Genomic DNA, 19,541 nt, shown 5'->3' on the forward strand with positions numbered 1-19,541 from the left:
TGTTTATACTATGTATTATATGAATGCTCCCTTTAATGTGCTGTGTCTGCCATGTATGCAATACACCTAATAGAGGCAGGGACAGCAACAGTTAATATTGTAGGCTGGGCCAGAAGCATAGAGGGGACAGGAAACTGCTGCTTCCTAGTCAAAACTGCCTGGGACTCTGGCCAGGGCAGATAGGATTTCCAGACGGGGCACTGCCAGACCCCCTGGACGAGAGAGGTCTGTTGCCCCGTATTCAAAGGACTCCAGGGACTCAGGAGGGGTCCCAAGGACCAAAGGACTGAGGATCACAACACAACCCTCAGGTGTAAGAGGAAGAGACCAGAGCATCCATTGGGCGCAGTCCGAATTGACAGATTCCCTGTGGACCAGTCTACTGTGGGTGGACGACAGACTGCCAGCTTCCCGCTTACCTCTGTGTCTGGGGGTGACTCACATTTGCAACTAGAGACTGTAACGTGCGTGTGGCGCAGTGAGAAGCAGGTGACTAGGCCAGAGTGTTATGAAAAAGTCACCGTAGGGGGCAAAAGCAGAAATACAAGCTAAGTCCAGAAAACCAGAGAAGTTGGCAACTATCAGATTGCAGACCCCTGAACCTATCAACACAACTAGCAGTAGCCGTGGGGGGTTCCTACGATGCCCTAGACCCCTCGATCACAGCCGGAGAAATACATAGGCCTAAAGAAAGAAAGGGGAAATCTAAACTGCCCAGAGCAGACCCCAAAGCAATAGGCAGCCCCCAACATATAATGACGGTGAAGCAAGATGAAAATACTAACACAGACAGAAAGACTGAGCAAAGACGGGGCCCCAAAACTACCTAGATAGGAAAGGACAGGAAGGCTGCTGTCTGCAATCTGCCAAAACCCTATCAAAGACATAAGCCAACCAGCTGATATGAAAAAGGCCCTGAAGCAGCTAGGCTTCAACAACTGAATCAGCACTCAGGTATTTTCAGAAGACAGAGCTAAATGAATTCAGCACACCCCAGCAGGGAATGGCAGAAATCCAGAAAAACAAAGCAAAAACAAAGTCAAAGCACAAAAGCAAAAGGCTGAGCAGCAAACTTAGCTTTGGAGGAGCAGGAATTCAGACTGGTCTCCAAGGATCCCACAGAGAAATCACCCGCAGGGCAGAAGGGCGTCGGCAGCATTATATCCAGTCCGTAACTCCACTCAGCCAGTCACAATCATCAGCCTCAGGTGTTTGACAATCAGGCTCACTACCTTTCTTTACCAGAAGAGGGAGTTCCACGGGCCTCAGTAATGAAGGGGAAAATGAACTCACAACAGTACCTCCCCCTTGAGGAGGGGTCACCGAACCCTCAACTATGCCACCAGGGCGATCAGGGTGAGCCCGATGAAAGGCACGCACCAATCGTTTGGCATGAATATCAGAGGCGGAGACCCAGGAATTATCCTCCTGACCACAACCCTTCCACTTAACCAAATACTGGAGTCTCCGTCTAGCCAGACGGGAATCCAGTACTTTCTCTACCTCATACTCCATGTTACCTTCAACCAATACAGGGTCTGGAGGTGCCACCCCCGGAACAACAGGTTCAACAAACCTCTTCAACAAAGATTTATGGAACACATTATGGATTTTAAATGAGACAGGAAGAGCCAAACGAAAAGAGACCGGATTAATAATCTCCACAATCTTGTAAGGTCCAATAAATCTAGGCTTAAACTTAGGAGAAGCCACCTTCATAGCAATATTTTTTGATGATAACCACACCATATCACCAACCTTAAACTGGGGACCAATGGTCCTATGTCGGTTGGAAAACCGCTGGGCCTTCTCCTGGGAGAGAGATAACTTATCCACCACTTGGTCCCAGATCTGGTGCATTCTCTCCACCACAGTGTCAACACCTGGGCAGGCAGAGGGCTCCACCTGCCCTGAAGAAAATCGAGGATGAAACCCAAAGTTACAAAAACAAGGTGACATCAAAGTGGCAGAACTAGCTCTATTATTCAAAGCAAATTCGGCCAAGGGCAAAAATGAAACCCAATCATCCTGATCAGCAGAAATAAAACATCTCAAATATGACTCCAAGGTCTGGTTTGTTCTCTCTGTCTGCCCATTGGTCTGAGGGTGAAAAGCAGAGGAGAAGGACAACTGAATTCCCAGCCTGGAACAGAAAGTTCTCCAAAATCTAGACACAAACTACACTCCTCTGTCAGATACAATGTTCTCAGGAATCCCGTGCAAACGAACCACCTGTTGTAAAAACAGGGGCACCAACTCAGAGGAAGACGGCAACTTAGGGAGTGGTACAAGATGAACCATCTTAGAGAACCTATCACAAATCACCCAAATAACAGTCATCCTCTGAGAGACAGGCATATCAGAGATGAAATCCATTGAAATATGGGTCCATGGCCTCTTGGAGACAGGCAAAGGCATCAACAACCCACTAGAGCGAGAACACGATTTAGACCGGGAGCACGTCCCACAGGACTGCACAAAATTCCTGACATCATGAGACAAGGAGGGCCACCAAAAAAACCGACTCACCAGATCTCTAGTACCAAAAATACCTGGATGACCAGCCAAAGCAGAGCAATGAACTTCAGACATCACTCTCTTCTTCCACTGGTCAGGAACATACAACTTTCCACTGGGACAACGCTCAGGTTTGTCCTCCTGGAACTCTTCCAGAGCACGTCTCAAATCGGGCGAGATGGCAGAAAGAACTACCCCTTCGCCTAAGATGGTAGCAGGCTTGGTCACCACAGGAGAATCAGCAAGGAAGCTGCTAGAGAGGGCGTCTGCCTTGACATTCTTTGTTCCAGGAAGAAAAGAAACCACAAAATCAAAACGTGTAAAAAACAAGGCCCACCTAGCCTGTCTAGGGTTCAAGCGCTTAGCCGACTCTAGGTAAATCAAATTCTTGTGGTCAGTGAGGACCACGACTTGATGCTTAGCTCCCTCCAACCAATGTCTCCACTCCTCAAATGCCCATTTCATGGCCAACAGTTCCCTATTCCCCACATCATAGTTACGTTCAGATGGAGAGAACTTTCGGGAAAAGAAAGCACAGGGATTCATTTTAGATGTTACAAGATCCTTTTGGGACAAAACAGCTCCTGCACCAATCTCAGAAGCATCCACCTCTACCTGGAATAGAAGTGAGACATCAGGTTGCCGCAAAACCGGGGCGGATGTGAATCTTCGCTTCAACTCCTGAAAGGAAGAAACAGCCTCCGGAGACCAATTTAACACATCAGCACCCTTTTTAGTCAAATCAGTCAATGGCTTGGCAATACTAGAAAATTTTGCTATAAATTTCCGATAAAAATTAGCAAAACCCAAAAACTTCTGGAGGGCCTTCAAAGAAGTGGGCTGAACCCAATCGTGAATGGCCTGTACCTTGGCCGGGTCCATTTCAATAGTTGACGGGGACAAAATAAATCCCAAAAAAGAAATCCTCTGTACTCCAAAAAGGCATTTAGATCCCTTGACATACAGGGAATTCTCCCTCAAGATCCGGAACACAGTCCGAATATGTTCCACATGAGAATCCCAATCCTTGGAGAAGATCAAAATATCATCCAGATAGATAATCAAAAATTTATCGACAAAATCTCGGAATATATCGTTCATGAAGCACTGGAAGACAGAAGGGGCATTAGTGAGCCCAAAAGGCATCACCAGGTACTCAAAATGTCCCTCCGGAGTATTAAACGCCGTCTTCCATTCATCCCCATGCTTAATGTGAATAAGATTATACGCCCCCCTGAGGTCAAGCTTGGTAAACCAGCAAGCACCTTTAACTCTGGAGAATAGATCAGAAATCAGGGGTAACGGATACTGATATTTAACAGTAATTTTGTTGAGGGCACGATAATCAATACAAGGTCTTAATGATCCATCCTTTTTGGCTACAAAAAAAAAACCGGCACCCAAGGGTGACGAGGATGGTCTAATATGACCCTTCTCCAACGCCTCCTTAATATAGGATCGCATAGCCTCGTGCTCGGGTACAGATAAATTGAAGAGCCGACCCTTGGGAAATTTACACCCCGGGCTCAGTTCAATTGCACAGTCATAACTCCTATGAGGAGGCAGAGACGCAGACTCATTCTCACTAAATACATCATAAAAGTCCGCCAAATAATCAGGAACATCATGCGACAGAGGAGAGGTGGAAAACACCGGAGCCTCACTAAAGGCACACCGACAACCCCAACTCACCACAGACACAGATTTCCAATCCAAAACTGGATTATGAATCTGTAACCAGGGAAACCCCAGAACAACAGTATCATGCAGATTATGCAACACCAGAAATCTGCAATTTTCTTGATGGTCTGGGGCGACCCGCATTACCACCTGGGTCCAAAACTGGGGTTTATTTTTAGCCAAAGGAGTAGCATCAATTCCCCTCAAAGGGATAGGCGTCTGCAGAGGTGTCATTGGAAATCCACAACGTTTAGCAAAATCCAAGTCCATTAGGTTTAGGGCTGCTCCCGAATCCACAAACGCCTTGGCGGAAAATGTGGACAGGGAGCAGATTAGAGTAATAGCCAGAAGAAACTTAGGTTGAACACCACCAACAGAAAACGTGTGTGCAAAGCGTTTCTCTCGTTTGGGACAGACAGAAATAATATGCGAGGCATCTCCACAGAAAATACACAACTTATTACGCCTTCTGAACTCCTGACGCTGCTCTCTGGAAAAAACTCTATCACATTGCATAGGTTCAGACATTTGGCAACACCTCTCGTGCAGCTTTGCGTTCGCGCAAACGCCGATCAACCGAATTGCTAATGACATAGAATCGTCAAGACCAGAGGGAACAGGAAATCCGACCATAGTATCTTTTACGGCTTCTGACAACCCCTTCCGAAAGAGAGCAGCCAAGGCATTATCATTCCAGGTAGTAAGTACTGCCCACTTTCGGAATTTTTGACAGTACAATTCTGCAGAATCACGACCCTGGCTCAATGCCAGCAGGGTCTTTTCAGCCTGATCAATGGCATTAGGTTCGTCATACAACAACCCCAAAGCTTGAAAGAATGCGTTCACATTAGTCAGAATAGGATCATCTGGTTTCAAAGAAAACGCCCAATCCTGGGGATCGCCACGCAGCAAAGAGATGACAATTTTAACCTGCTGCGCGGAGCTCCCTGACGAGTTAGGCTTCAAGGCAAAAAATAATTTATAATTATTTTTGAAATTCAAAAATTTAGACCGATCCCCAAAAAATACATCAGGTGTAGGAATCTTTGGTTCAGCAGCATGTGAATGAGCAAGGTAGGTGGAAATTCCCCGCACTTCCGCAGCGAGCTGCTCCACACGATCAGACAATTGCTTTATCTCCATTGAGAGAAAAAAAAAATTCCCCCTACGGCCTCAGAGATATAGAGGGAAAAAATATACACACTTTTTTTTTACAATTCTTTCCTGCTATTGAGTACCCTAGAATCTGCGGTATGGCGGGTGATTCTGTTTTGAAAAAGTCACCGTAGGGGGCAAAAGCAGAAATACAAGCTAAGTCCAGAAAACCAGGGAAGTTGGCAACTATCAGATTGCAGACCCCTGAACCTATCAACACAACTAGCAGTAGCCGTGGGGGGTTCCTACGATGCCCTAGACCCCTCGATCACAGCCGGAGAAATACATAGGCCTTAAGAAAGAAAGGGGAAATCTAAACTGCCACAGAGCAGACCCCAAAGCAATAGGCAGCCCCCAACATATAATGACGGTGAAGCAAGATGAAAATACTAACACAGACAGAAAGACTGAGCAAAGACGGGGCCCCAAAACTACCTAGATAGGAAAGGACAGGAAGGCTGCTGTCTGCAATCTGCCAAAACCCTATCAAAGACATAAGCCAACCATCTGATATGAAAAAGGCCCTGAAGCAGCTAGGCTTCAACAACTGAATCAGCACTCAGGTATTTTCAGAAAACAGAGCTAAATGAATTCAGCACACCCCAGCAGGGAATGGCAGAAATCCAGAAAAACAAAGCAAAAACAAAGTCAAAGCACAAAAGCAAAAGGCCGAGCAGCAAACTTAGCTTTGGAGGAGCAGGAATTCAGACTGGTCTCCAAGGATCCCACAGAGAAATCACCCGCAGGGCAGAAGGGCGTCGGCAGCATTATATCCAGTCCGTAACTCCACTCAGCCAGTCACAATCATCAGCCTCAGGTGTTTGACAATCAGGCTCACTACCTTTCTTTACCAGAAGAGGGAGTTCCTCGGGCCTCAGTAATGAAGGGGAAAATGAACTCACAACACCAGAGCCTCTTAGTAAGATACCTGCATACACCGCGGAATGAAGTCTCGTTCCGGCGGTCCCTTGTACTGGACTGAGCACAGTTTGTTGCGTTTGTGAGTGTGGGAATCACCCACAACCTTCAAGGATTCTTCACCCTTCCTGTGGACTGGAACCCTGTCTCCTACAGACACCACTGAGACGTCATGTGCCGCTGTTGTCGGTGCCATCGTTGGAGAACCGTGACGCTGCAATCAAGAAGACTATAGACTGATAAGTTTGTCCTTCTCCCTCCACACAAACTCTCGTTCATTCCTGCCCTTCCCCTTCCAAACTCCCTGTCCTGTCCTTCCTAACATACCCTTGTTTCCTATCACTCCCTGCGTGGGATATACCTGTTAATAAATCCCTGTTAACTCTTGATCTGCTTCCTGTCCGTGACGACATCCCATGTTCCTGCTATTTCTACATTTGGCATAGTCGGCAGGATGTCGTTCAATGGCGTGGAGGCGGCAGATCCAGCCGTTTGACGGGGTCCTAAATCAAGTATTTCCCTGGGGGCCTTGTTGAATAACCTTCTGAAGTTCAATGGGAGCAACACTATGCTGTGGAGTTACACTGAGCGAATAAGGGGGATGATGAGGATGCATCCCATGACTCCGGCCTTAGAGGCGGAGGTGGCTATTATGGCGATAGATAGGGAGGCCAGGGACTCTTTCATGCTCCAGCCCCCACAAGTGAGAGACACCCTAGAGAAAGTTTTGCTCAAACTTGAGGAGACACAGGAGGACCCCACGGACATAGGGGAGCTACGTATGCGCCTGTTCAAAGAGAGGGGGAGACGGTGACCCAGTTTATGAATGCGCTGCAAGAACTTCATACTGCCATTGCTCGCAAAGACTGCGTAGGCATAGGGTCTATTGACATAGTGCTGCGAGACCAATTAGTGACGGGCCTACGGGACATGCTGCTGAAGCAGGCTCTGCGGGAGCACTTGAGAGTAAAACCCAGCATGACTTTTTCTGAAGTAGGGAGCGAGGCGTGCACGCGAGAGCAAGAGCAGGGGGTGACAGTAACAGTGGGAAAGGTCCGGAGTGGTGAGGTGTCTGCAACCATGGCGACTGCACCCCAATGGGTAGAAGAATTGCGAAAAGAGATACAACAGATACGTGAAGAGTTGGCGGATTCAAAAAGAGTAACTGTAGTAGCTGCTAGCCAGTCTGTAAATCGATGTGAGTCTGCCCCCTGCCGTGAGACTAGAATGTCCCACAGACAAGGACCCCCCCACGTGTTATAACTGTGGAGAAGTAGGACACGTAGCCCGGTGGTGCACCCAAAGCGGTAGGCCTATCCAGCGCCGTCCGTTAATCCAGGGGGCTCCGATCCTGGGGGATGCTGCCTGGAGCCTGTACCATTAAGGAGTACTAGAAGTCCCACAAACCTTGTTTCCATGTGTCCCCTCATCTGGGCAGAGATGAACGGTTGAGGAGTACGTTGTCTGGTCAATACGGGCTCACAGGTGTCCACAATATCCAAAGCCTACTTGCGCTGGCACTTCACTGAATCGATGCAGCTGAATCGGGACCGGTGATAAAGCTCACGGCCGCTAACCAACTGCCCATCCCAGTCGCAGGGGTGGTCTGGATGACTGTAGTGGTCTGCGGAAAAGACTTGGGGCGGAAAGGAGTGTTGCTGACAGCTGGAGAAGCGAGTAATGAACATACTGATACTCTAGGCATGAATGTGTTGAGAGAGTTCAGAAGTCTTATTAATGAGTCCCCGGAACAGGTTCCTCAAGCAATGGAGTACCCACACACCCCAGAGGAGAGTCTTCCAGCAGCTGATTAGGGCAGCACAAGCTCAAGAAACCTCCAGCGGTGGAAGGACACTGGGGAATGTCATTGCCCCGACTTCAATCAATAGAGTTCTATCGCCAGGTCAAACAGTGCTTACTTTGTCCATCCGAGTATGTACCCCCCTGGAAGGCGTAGAGGTTCAGATCGAGCCGAGTAAAGCTGACCAGTTACCGCCGGGAACACTAGTGGTGTGGACGTTAGCTACGGTGTGTGAAGGGGCAGTTCTTATACGTTGTGTGAAATTGGGGGGAAAAGTATGTCACACTATCCCCCCAGAAGCGAAGTGGCTCACATCCTGGGTATGCCAGAAGAGTTGATATAATCACAGGCTGTACAGCTGACTGTCAAACAAGGGGATTCTTGAATGGTGACTGAACACTGCTTTGTCACCTGACACACGACATTTGAAGGAGGGATGCTGAATCCTGGAACAGATGAGAGCTGAGTTGACTGAACTCACACCGCAGCAGGTACAGCAGGCAGAGGCTTTGTTGGTAAGGTATCAGGATGTGTCCGCAAGACACGAGGATGATTTTGCCTATAAGGGAGCGTTACTGCCAAATTCCTACCTAAATGTACCAGGAGGTAAAAGGCATGCTTGCCCAGATGCTAAAAAAAGGGATTCATTTGAGAGAGTCAGAGCCCCTGGGCTGCTCCCATCATACTGGTGCGAAAAAAAGGGACGTTACGTTTCTGTGTGGATTACCGCAAACTCAATGCCTGTACGGTATGGGATTCTTATCCGCTGCCGAGGATGGAGGAGTCCCTGTCTGCTCTTGGAAATGCTAAATACTTTTCCACGTTGGACCTCACCAGTGGCTACTGGCAAGTACCGATGTCCGAGCAAGACCAAGCCAAAACAGCCTTTATACTCCCCATGGGGTATTCAAGTTTGATCGGATGCCATTCGGCCTGGCCAATGCCCCAGGTATGTTTCAGCGACTCATGGAGAGGTGTCTGGGAGATTTGAATTTCGAGACCACTCTGATCTATCTGGACGATATAATTGTCTTCGCTACCTCGTTTGAAGAACATCTTTGGAGACTAGAAGAGGTGTTGAGTCGTTTACAACAGCATGGTCTAAAAGTGAAGCCTCAAAAGTGTCATCTGTTTTGCACTCAAATTGAGTATCTGGGACACATTGTCTCTGCCAAAGGAGTGAGACCATCTCGTGAAAAGATTGCAGCGGTACAAGGTTGGCCTAACATCGAAAACCGTGATAGACATGCGGGCCTTCCTAGGTCTCACTGGATATTTCAGACTTTTTGTAAAGAACTTTACTTACATCGTGAACCCGCTGCTGGAGCTATTGAAGGGGATACCGTCTAGTGGTAGAAACAAAACTGTACAATGGGGCGAGAGACAAGAAGAACGTTTCCATCCTTGGCCTTGACAGAGGCACCGATGCTAGCCTATGCCGACTTTACACCACCGTTCATTCTCCATACGGATGGGAGTTTGCATGGACTTGGGGCAGTGCTGTCCCAGATTCAGAAAGAAGAGAGAGTAATCGCTTATGTAAGTCGATCTCTTCATGACTCAGGGAAGAACCCAGATAACTACAGTTCTTTCAAGCTGGAGTCTTTGGCATTGGTGTGGGCCATGACAGAGAAATTTGCTGAATATCTATCTGGTTCGGAAGTTCACGTGCGTACGGATAACAATCCGTTGGCTCATTTGGAAAGAGCAAAACTTTGGGCGCTGGAACAACTCTGGGTAGCTAGGATGACAAAGGTTCATTATAAAATCACCTACTGTACAAAAGAAGATCACCCATGCCGATGCTTTGTCTTGAGTGAACTGCAGGAAACCAGGGCCTAAATGTGATGAGGAATTGGAGGCTGAAGAGGTTCCTAGATTCAGAAACTCTGCCATGATGGAGAAAGTACAGAAAATGTCTCGTGCGTGTCTACTGGGACAATCCCGTGTTCTGGTAAGAGAAAGATGCCCTCACAATAAGCTCGAATCCTGCTGGGAGAAGACTGTATCGGGTGAAGCGTAGAGGCGATGCTAAGGGACCTGTTTATGGAATTCAGACTGAGGGAGTGGAAAATGCCCCTACTCGCATAGTTCATCGAAACATGTTACATCCCTGCCTGTCAAAAGATCCCGACCAAGAACAAGAGACATCGGCTGCTCCAAATGTAATTCCGCCAGTTCTTGCTGAAGATGAAGAGGAGGAATCCGACACCAACGGGTCAGCCGTAGAAAATATATCTTCCAGTCCCCGAGGACTACCTGATTCAGTATCTCCAGTGGAATCTACTGCTCCTTCTATCCCACGGCGCTCCGAACGTTCTACAGCAGGCGTACCCCCTATCACATACAATCAGGATCAGTTTGTTTGGCAGCAAATAGTTCAAGGACTGAAAAAGTGTCAGCGTGAAGTAAGAAAACTCTCGCCTGTGGAATGGCGAGCTAAAAGAGAGGGGGAATTTAAGAGGAAGAACAAGATTGGGCATATCTCTCTCACACCGGTTCCGGAACTACTGGGACTGTCACCAAGGTTGCAGGGGGAAGACTTTCAGACAAGGACCGACTAGGGATGAGCAAGCAGTGAAATACTCGGACTCGCTGTACTCGTTACGAGTAGCTCCTAATACTGGAGTACTCGTAACGAGTAGTGAGTCCAATGTATGTCTATGGGAAATGCGAGTAATGGGCCGAGAATGTGTGTGGATGGAGGATATGTGTGCATGGAGAATGTGTGTGTGTCTGGGGGGCCTGTGCGGGCATCGTCAGATGGGACTACTTGTCCCATCCGGCTATGCCCGCTACAGTGACAGCATTAGCAGATGATGGAAAAGTAGTATTCCCATCATCCGGCTAATGTGGTGAATGTAAAAAAAAAAAGACATATGCAACATATATGCATACTGATGCGACTGCTCTCCAGGGGCTCCAGCGATACAGTGATGCTGCGTGGTCAGCCAATCACAGTAATGCCACAACAAAGAAGGCTGTGGCTTTACTGTGATTGGCTAACACATGCCGGTGGGAGATCCGAATATTGCGAGGCAAGTAGTGAAATTTATTCGCTAGGATTCGAGTACCGCGAGTACGTCATTACTCGCCGAATACCGAATCCTAACGAGTATACTCGCTCATCCCTAGGACCGACCCTTCCATGTGGCTGCGGAAGGCGGAGCCATGCTAAAAAGTGCTGTGCACGGGAAAAGGGTCAGTGTCCAGGCGGGAAAGCTAAGCGGACAGTCGGGCGCAGTGTCAGCTGTGAGAGCAGAGCATCCATTGGGCGCAGGCTGACTTGACAGATCCCCTGTATGCAGATCTACTGTAGGTGGATGACAGACTGCCAGCTTCCTGCTTACTTCCATGTTTGGAGGTGACTCATATTTGCAACCATAGACTGTAACATGCACGCGGCGCAGTGAAAAGCAGGTGACTAGGCCAGAGCCTCTTAGCCAGATACCTGCATACACCGAGGAGCGAATTCTCATTCCAGCGGTCCCTTGTACTGGACTGAGCACAGCTTATGGTGTTCGTGAGGGTGGGAATCTCCCACAACCTTCAAGGATTTTTCACCCTTCCCATGGACTGGAACCCCCGTCCTCTACAGACGCCGCTGAGACGTCACTTGCCGTTGTTGTCGGTGCCACCGTCGGAGAACCATGACACTGCAATCAAGAAGACTGCAGACTGATAAGTTTGTCCTTCTCCGTCCTTTCAAACTCTTGTTCATTCTTGCCCTTCCCCTTCCAAACTCCCTATCCTGTCCTCCTTCCTAACATACCCCCGTTTCCTGTCGCTCCCTACGCGGAGTATGCCTGTTGTTAATAAATCCCTTGCATAGAAAAAATGGAGGGCATCACTGACACACCATGAGTTTATATTGAGGAACAAGAGGGTTCACCAGGGTATATAAAAGACAATAGGTAAAAATGGAAAGCAGAGATCATACCCATAACAAGGGAACACCTCAATTGCACAAAAATGTAGTGATACATAAAGACATAAACATCAAATTTTATTAATCATACAAGGATACATATAAGAAACTGTCACATATTTATTGTGAAGTTGTATATATTTAAGCCAGCCTTTTTCTCCACGTAGTGCCTTTTGTGAGAACCTTGTGTGGTTTGCCACAGCCTTTATATTAAGATGTGGCACTGTGTTGGGTTTCTTTGCATATATTATATGCAATTATAATTGTTTTTATATGTGTTTCGGTTTGGCTAATAAATCCCTGTTAACTCTTGATCTGCCTCCTATCCATGATGACATTGCACGTTCCTGCGATTTCTACACAGGAATTTGGAATGACCCCTGCTTGAGGGGTGTCAAGGGCCCAGGACTCCAGCGCGTGGATCACTTTCTACCTTTGGCTGCCACAGCTGCTGTGGGTGCAGCTGCGGAGCGTGTCAGGGAAAAATCAGAAATCCAGTGCTGTATTCTTCTGTTATTCTACTCCATCCCTGTTTATTAAAAGTTATTCTCCCTGTTGAGAACAGCTGCCTTTCTAGAGTATTAATTGCCTGGACTGCAGTGACCAGAACAGAGAAGCTAATCTGTGGGGAAAACTGTGTCGGTCCCGTTCATTTATGTACAAAGTGTCGGGGGGAAGCTCACTGACTATCTGCCCAGTGAACGCGGTCTGTGTCCTGTGCCTTTAATTAACCTACACCCCCCCGTTTGCCCTTTTTACACACACTGTCAGCAGTAGCAGATTATAATGAGGTCAATCTGGGTGGTAGCCCAGGGCCCAGTGCAGTGGGGGGGTCCACCAGCCCAGGGAAAATTGCCCCATTATAATCCGCCACCATAGCACCACGCCCCCCTTGTACCAACCCCTTCCTCCCCCTCCCAGACCCACCGGCCACCGCAACGCCAGTCACTCTGTGACATCGGTGGCTGAGCCCACCGATGCCTCTTCTGCGGCGGTAACCGCCAATGCCGCTCCCCACCGCCGCCCCCCCGCTCTGTTCCTAGGTCGCGGGCGCGCGCCCGCCCGCTCCCTTCATCCAGCGGTGGGCGTCGCTGAAGGCGGGGCCTACCGTCCACTTCCTGGCCAGTGGGTACTTCAGGCGTCCTCCCTATGGGGAGGACGCCTGATGATTGTGTGGCAATCCCTGCACTCTCTGGCCGCTATAGTGTCCCTATAGTACCTCTGTTTGTCCTGTGTCCTGCTCAGTTCTCTCCCGTCAGCCTGTATATTCCCCTGTTCCCCTCTGTCTGCCTCAGCCTGGTTCCTTCCGTCCTCTCTTCCAGTGTCCCTGCTGCCTGTCTTATGGGCTCCCTGTCCTAGGCCTTTCTCCCATCCTCCCTTCCATGCCTCATTCCTCCGTACTCCCTTTCCTCTGGTAGCAACGTCCTGCTACCTTTCTACTACTGCCTGTTTTCCTTGGTTACCCCGTCCCGGTTCCCTGGTCTCTGTTCCATCTTGTCCTTGAGCCGTCCCTCTTGGTACCGGCTGTCGCGGTTCTGCCCCCTGCGGTTCTGCCCCTAACGATCCCTGTATAGGGGTCGGTCTTCACCTGGCGTGCTCGGCCCAGGGGCTCCAGATCCGCGATCCAGAGGGTCCACTCTCGGACGTTCTCAGTTCCTGAACGTCACAGTATCATCAGGCCATGGACCCCGCCGGTGCCGCGTCCGCTACACAGAAGGAACTGCTTTTTCTACGTGAAAACCAGACCCGGATTATGTCCTTCATGAAATCCATGGACACCCGGCTGTCTGCCCTGCAGACCTCTGACCCTGGGCACGCTCCCCTCTTAGCTAGTCTCCAGCAGGAGCTCGCGCAGCAACGCGATGCTCAGTCTCACATCTTGGGTTACATGGCGTCCGTCGACGATCGACTGTTTGCCTTGCAGTCCTCGGCGGCCGCTTCAACCTCTCCCCGGGACGCAGCCCCATCCCCGCCCCCTCGTCTGGGAAAGCCTCCCAGGTATGGCGGAGATCCTAGGTTGTGTCGGGGCTTCTTAAACCAGTGCAGTCTGCACTTTGAGCTTTTACCCCAGCAATAGCCCACAGATCGCGCCAAGGTGGCGTTCATTATATCCCACCTTGAGGGAGAGGCCCTGGCCTGGGTGAACCCTTTATGGGAGAGGGATGACCCTATAGTCTCTAGTATCAGGAACTTTCTGGAAATGTTACGCAAGGTATTTGACGAACCCGGACGCGTGGCATCCTCTACAGAGGCCCTCCTTAACCTCCGCCAGGGTTCCCTGACTGTGGGACAGTACGCCATCCGCTTTCGGAAATTATCGTCGGAGCTGGGGTGGAATAATGAGGCACTTGTGGGAGCCTTTTGGAGGGGTTTCTCAGGTAAAATCAAGGACGAGCTTGCCGGGTGAGATACCCCTACCACCCTAGAGGATCTCATATCCCTGGCCACTCGTATCGATCTGCGGTTTTTGGAACGCGCTCGTGAATCGGCTAGGGAGAAAAGGCCCTTTAGGCTCTATCAGGCTCCTATTCCACGCTCCTTTGCGCCCTCCACTAGCGCCGCTCCCGGGCCCATGCAGGTTGATCGCATCAGGCTGTCCGAACAGCGACGCAGGGAAAGGATGACGAACGGTCTCTGTCTGTATTGCGGAGGGGCCAATCACTTTGTGCGCACCTGTCCTGAGAAACCGGGAAACGCCTCCACCTAGGTCAGGTAAGAGAGGTCTGCCTAGGTGATCAGAATTCCTCTCTGCCCCTTACCCTTTCAGCTTTAATCATTGCAGGTCGGGAGCGTAGATCTGTGGAGGCGTATGTGGACTCGGGTGCGGCTGGTAATTTCATCCGGCAAGAAGAGGTTGACAAGCTCCAGATTCCGGTCGTTATCCTAAAAGACCCACGCGCCATCACCTCCGTTGACGGCAAACCTCTCCCTGACCCCGTCACCCGGGTTACAGCCGAAGTAGACCTGCAAATTGGAGCACTTCATCTCGAGAGGATCGCCTTTTACGTCCTGCCGCAATTATCTCAAGCCATTCTCCTTGGATTACCCTGGCTCAGGCTGCACGAGCCGGTTGTTGACTGGCGCTCTGGAGAGATTCTGCGCTGGGGTCACTCCTGCCAGGAACATTGCCTGCGGTCCATCATCTTTCCTCGTCTGGTGCCCAAGCCTGTCGAGCTCCCGGGCCTTCCCGCACCGTATCACGCGTATGCTGATGTCTTTAGCAAAAAAGAAGCGGATTCACTGCCTCCGCACCGGGTCTATGACTGCCCTATCGACCTGATCCCCGGGGCTACTCCTCCCAGAGGGAGAACGTCTCCTCTATCCCCAGCAGAAATCACGGCTATGACGGAGTACATTCAAGAAAACCTGGCCAAAGGGTTCATTCGGAAGTCCTCGTCCCCTGCAGGCGCAGGCTTTTTCTTTGTTTGGAAGAAAGACGGATCACTCCGACCGTGTATTGATTACCGGGGCCTGAACAGCATCACCGTTAAAAATCGATACCCGCTTCCGCTCATCCCTGAACTCTTCGACCAGCTGAGGGGGGCTCGGGTCTTCACAAAGTTGGATCTGCGGGGAGCTTATAATCTAATCCGGATCCGTGCAGTGGACGAGTGGAAGACGGCCTTCAATACCCGGGATGGGCATTACGAATATTTAGTCATGCCGTTTGGTCTCTGCAATGCTCCAGCCGTATTTCAGGAATTCGTTAACGAGGTGTTCCGGGATCTACTGTATTCCTGCGTGGTGGTGTACTTAGATGACATCATCATCTTTTCGCCCGACCTATCCTCTCATTGGAGAAGCGTTCGCATGGTCCTGCATCGCCTTCGGGAGAATCACCTCTACGCCAAGATTGAGAAATGTCTCTTTGAGCAAACCTCGTTGCCCTTCTTGGGTTATATAATCACAGATTCCGGCCTGAAGATGGACCCAGAGAAGCTCTCAGTGGTGCTCAAGTGGCCTCGTCCTGTTGGTATAAAAGCTATCCAGCGTTTCCTCGGATTCGCAAATTATTACCGACAGTTTGTGCCTCATTTTTCCACAGTGACCAAACCCATTACGGTCTTAACCCGTAAAGGAACCAAGTCTAACAGCTGGTCTTCCGAGGCGGAAGAGGCCTTCCTTGCCTTGAAACGCTCTTTTTCATCAGCACCCATCTTACATCGCCCGATGGTCAGTAGGCCTTTCGTCCTAGAGGTGGATGCCTCCTCCACGGGAGCCGGGGCGGTGCTTTCCCAGAAAACTCCCTCTGGACGGCTGGCTCCCTGTGGGTTCTTTTCCAAGTCCTTTTCACCGGCAGAGTGCAATTACTCAATTGGAGACCGGGAATTGCTGGCTATTAAAATGGCTCTGGAAGAATGGCGGTACCTGCTTGAAGGGGCGGTGCACCCCTTTACTATCTTCACGGACCACAAGAATTTGGCCTATTTGCAGTCCGCTCAGAGACTCAATGCCAGACAAGCTAGATGGGCTCTATATTTTTCTCGTTTTGATTTTAAGCTACAATTCCGTCCCGGCAATAAGAACATCAAAGCAGATGCCCTCTCCAGGTCTTTGCAATCGCCTGAAGGGGATGAGGGTCCTTCTTATATTATCGAGCCAGTCAAAGTTATCACCGTGGCTCCTGTGAATTTCTCTTCCCCTCCACCAGGCAAAACCTTCGTTCCCCAGAATAAACGCTCGGAGGTGCTGTGCTGGGGGCACTCCTCTAAGGTTGCCGGGCACGTGGGTACCAAGAAGACCCTCCTGCTTCTTTCCCGTTACTATTGGTGGCCCTACCTTCGCCAGGATGTGATGGACTATGTCGCCTCCTGCACGAACTGTGCTCAAAACAAGGTTCCGAGAACCCGGCCTCCAGGTCTTTTTCACCCCTTACCGGCTCCGGAGGCCCTATGGCGGCAAATCGCAATGGATTTCATAACGGACTTGCCCCGCTCTGCTGGATGCACTACCATCTTAGTCGTAGCAGATCGCTTCTCCAAGATGGCCCATTTTATACCCTTGCCCGGACTACCCTCAGCCCCAAGGTTGGCCGAGATCTTCATCCACCAGATCTTCAGGCTACATGGCCTTCCTCAGCGGATTGTATCTGACCGTGGGGTCCAATTTACCTCTCGATTCTGGAGGGCTCTCTGTCGGCTTATGGGCACATCCCTCGACTTCTCCTCCGCTTATCATCCACAGACCAACGGGCAAGTGGAATGGATTAATCAGGTTCTAACAACCTACCTACGCCACTTTTCCAATGCCCATCAGGACAATTGGGTCTCTCTCCTACCTTGGGCAGAGTTCGCTCATAATAATCATCCCAGCGAATCCACCACCAAGTCGCCGTTCTTTGTAGTCTCTGGTCAGAACCTGGGGGTTCCGCTACCCTTCTTTTCGTCATCAGGAGTTCCCGCAGCAGATACTCTTGCCATGGATTTTTCGCAGATCTGGAGAGAGACCAGAGAAGCCCTCGTGAAGGCCAGCACCCGGATTAAGAAGCATGCGGACAAAAGACGAAAAGATCTTCCGCCGTATCGTCCGGGCGACAAAGTTTGGCTGTCGACCAAGCATATCCGTCTAAAGGTTCCTGCCTACAAGTTAAGTCCCCGATACATCGGGCCTTTCGAAGTATTTGGACGCATTAATGAGGTGGCGTACAAACTGAGGTTGCCAGCTTCACTTCGAGTTCCTAACGCCTTTCATATCTCGCTCCTGAAACCTGTGATTCTGAATCGGTTTCAACCTACCGCCACTGCTTCTCCTTCACCAATTGGGGCCAGAGACGTCTTTGAAGTAAAAGACATTTTGGCTATGAAGAGAGTTAGGGGGAAGACTCTTTTTCTCATTGACTGGAGGGGTTTTGGTCCTGAGGAAAGGTCCTGGGAACCTCGAGAGAATGTTAATGCCCCTCTAATACTGAAAAAGTTTTTGGCCACCCTCAGAAGGGGGGGACGTAAGGAGGGAGGTACTGTGACATCGGTGGCTGAGCCCACCGATGCCTCTTCTGCGGCGGTAACCACCAATGCCGCTCCCCACCGCCGCCCCCCCGGCGGCGCGCGCTGTCACTCGGTCTTCCGCGCTGCTGCATCCCCACGCTCTGTTCCTAGGTCGCGGGCGCGCGCCCGCCCGCTCCCTTCATCCAGCGGTGGGCGTCGCTGAAGGCGGGGCCTACCGTCCACTTCCTGGCCAGTGGGTACTTCAGGCGTCCTCCCTATGGGGAGGACGCCTGATGATTGTGTGGCAATTCCTGCACTCTCTGGCCGCTATAGTGTCCCTATAGTACCTCTGTTTGTCCTGTGTCCTGCTCAGTTCTCTCCCGTCAGCCTGTATATTCCCCTGTTCCCCTCTGTCTGCCTCAGCCTGGTTCCTTCCGTCCTCTCTTCCAGTGTCCCTGCTGCCTGTCTTATGGGCTCCCTGTCCTAGGCCTTTCTCCCATCCTCCCTTCCGTGCCTCATTCCTCCGTACTCCCTTTCCTCTGGTAGCAACGTCCTGCTACCTTTCTACTACTGCCTGTTTTCCTTGGTTACCCCGTCCCGGTTCCCTGGTCTCTGTTCCATCTTGTCCTTGAGCCGTCCCTCTTGGTACCGGCTGTCGCGGTTCTGCCCCCTGCGGTTCTGCCCCTAACGATCCCTGTATAGGGGTCGGTCTTCACCTGGCGTGCTCGGCCCAGGGGCTCCAGATCCGCGATCCAGAGGGTCCACTCTCGGACGTTCTCGGTTCCTGAACGTCACACACTCACTGATAAACCCCTGCTCTGTGCGCACAGGACCTGTGATGAGGTCACAGGAGGGGAGGAGTCAGGGGGTCACATGATCAGGAGCTTCAGTGGAGGCCCTTGATCAATGTATTGTATGCTGTGCTGGTTGTCATGGTGCTGGATGAGGGAAGTAATATGTATGGGGTCAGGAGGGGTTTGCAGGGTGGATGTAGCTGCGCGTGTGCGAGGTGTACGGAGCAGAGCCGCACATGTGGGAGGTGTACGGAGCAGAGCCACGAATGTGCGAGGTGTACGGAGCAGAGCCGCGAATGTGTGAGGTGTACGGAGAGGAGCAGAGCGTGTGCGAGGTGTACGGAGTAGATCCGCAAATGTGCGAGGTGTACGGAGCGGAGCCGCGTGTGTACGAGGTGTACGGAGCGAAGCTGCATGTGTGTATGATGTGTACGGAGCGAAGCTGCGTGTGTGTGCGAGGTGTACGAAGCGAAGCTGCGTGTGTGTATGATGTGTACGGAGCGAAGCTGCGTGTGTGTATGGAGCGAAGCCGCGTGTGTGTACGAGGTGTACGGAGCGGAGCCGCGTGCGTACGAGGTGTATGGAACGGAGCCCTGTGTGTACAAAGTGTACAGAGCTGAGCCGTGTGTTTACGGAGCGGAGCCGCGTGTGTACAAAGTGTATGGAGTGGAGCTGCGCATGTGCGAGGTGTACGGAGCGGAGCCGCGTGTGTGTGCGATGTGTACGGAGCGAAGCTGCGTGTGTGTATGAGGTGTACAGAGAGGAGCCGTGTGCGTGCGAGGTGTAAGGAACGGAGCCCTGTGTGTACAAAATGTACAGAGCTG

At 50.7% G+C, this 19,541-nt stretch overlaps 1 protein-coding gene across 2 annotated transcripts in view; it reads left to right on the plus strand.

Moving 5' to 3' along the window:
- LOC141096868 (meprin A subunit beta-like) overlaps window positions 1-19,541 on the plus strand; it is a 177,791-nt gene that overhangs the window by 135,951 nt on the left and 22,299 nt on the right. The gene's annotated exons all lie outside the window — the stretch shown is intronic.

The sequence above is a fragment of the Dendrobates tinctorius genome, unplaced genomic scaffold (assembly GCF_039654945.1).
Source record: "Dendrobates tinctorius isolate UK_male_01 unplaced genomic scaffold, ASM3965494v1 ptg000081l, whole genome shotgun sequence".
NCBI lineage: Eukaryota > Metazoa > Chordata > Amphibia > Anura > Dendrobatidae > Dendrobates > Dendrobates tinctorius.